This window comes from Halyomorpha halys, unplaced genomic scaffold (genome assembly GCF_000696795.3).
Source record: "Halyomorpha halys isolate HHAL.00 unplaced genomic scaffold, Hhal_1.1 Scaffold951.1, whole genome shotgun sequence".
NCBI lineage: Eukaryota > Metazoa > Arthropoda > Insecta > Hemiptera > Pentatomidae > Halyomorpha > Halyomorpha halys.
In genome coordinates, this window is record NW_027105613.1 from 77,885 (window position 1) to 79,463 (window position 1,579).

The 1,579-nt window shown below is 29.7% G+C and overlaps 1 protein-coding gene across 1 annotated transcript in view; it reads left to right on the top strand.

Annotated features, from left to right (window-relative positions):
• LOC106687368 (rho GTPase-activating protein 44) overlaps positions 1-1,579 on the top strand; it is a gene marked incomplete in the record, with an annotated part of 54,853 nt that overhangs the window by 49,176 nt on the left and 4,098 nt on the right.

The window sequence follows — 1,579 nt, forward strand, 5'->3', positions numbered from 1 at the left end:
ATAAAGAGGTTCTTAATTTTTAATTTTTAATTATATATAATATTATAGACTCTTAATCTCAGGGTGGGTTTCTAGGCAATAAGAACAGTCAACTTGTTTATTAACTTTCTCTACAAATATACTTAAATTCTATTTTGTACAGCACTAACCAATTTATGCTCTTCTATGATGACTGATGGTTTTTGATGACTTCTATTTCACAAACTAACACTGTCTTCAAACATAACCTTGGTCCTCTAAAAGTTTTCAACTCACTTCTCATCCACTGACTGAAGTGTATTGTTTGGAGATCCAAACAAAAAGTCCCATATTCTTCATGGGTGACTCATCGATGTCTTCTTTTTCAAGATGTCTACCCTTGAGCTAGACAAAAGATGATGAACTCCTGCATCCAGGAAACATCATTCCCTACCCGCGCCTAAGTAACGAATGATCACGAAACCAAACGTCCTGTCTCTAAGTGTTCCTTGTAAACATCGATTGTAGCACAACAGTTTTTGAGTTTTTGCATATGATTTTCTTTATGAATATTTTTCTTTGATACTTATTCTTGACTTCTATTTTTTCTTAAATGTATTATAATTTCAATTATGATGGGAAGTTAAGATAAAGTTTTTAAAATATTTGAATCTGCTCAACATGGCCGCGATTTAAATGAACTTTTGGCAGAACACGCGCCACTATCTTCTTTGTTTTGAATACCGATCTTTTCCACTCCATATTTGACTGAACAAAATTGGTTAGCTTTCTTTTTGGTTTAACAAAGCAAATGAAAAATATTGAAACATGATGAAACGATACATCAAATAAAAACTTTATACATAAAAATATACTATTTACTCAAATAGAGGACATTACAATATAGATGAAGTGATAAGACGGTAACTATAGTAACATAAGTGATAACAGCTAACTTCACTATAAAGTTGTTAATACTGGTCTGATTAAGTTTTTTCTTCCCATTGAGTTAATTTATTTATCCATCATGTTTAATGATCTATAAAAATCTATTAAAAGATTTTTTAGAAGTGAAACAAAGTTTATTTCGTTTTTAGCATCCCAAGAAACCCTTAAATATGAATTTTCGAAAAAATCGGAAAATAAAATTTTCGCCTTACGTTGGCCTTTGATTTCTTTTGAAAAATAAAAAATAGAATTAAATTCAACATGACTCTACCAATCTACCCCAAACTTGAAAATATTTTTTTCTTATTTTTCAGTAGGAAACAAATCAATTTGCCCATAATAATCATGAAAAAATGTATACTTTTTGAGCTGTGTCAAAAATATTTAATTTTGTTTTTTCCTAAAAAAATCGGGCCAGCCTATAATGTTCTGATGAAAATCTTGAACATTTAGCAAAAAGCCGCATCACAATTGGATGAATGGTATGACAGTGCATAAGCGCATAAAGTACGAACAAACAAATATTGCTTTTTATATATTAGATTAATTACAAATTGTGATTTAATTCTCTTGTTTAATTTTTTTTTTTTTTTTTTACTTGCTTGCATCTTTTTTATACTGATACACAAAAGATGGTTTTATTGATTGTTACAGGTGGAAGCAGTCGACCGCC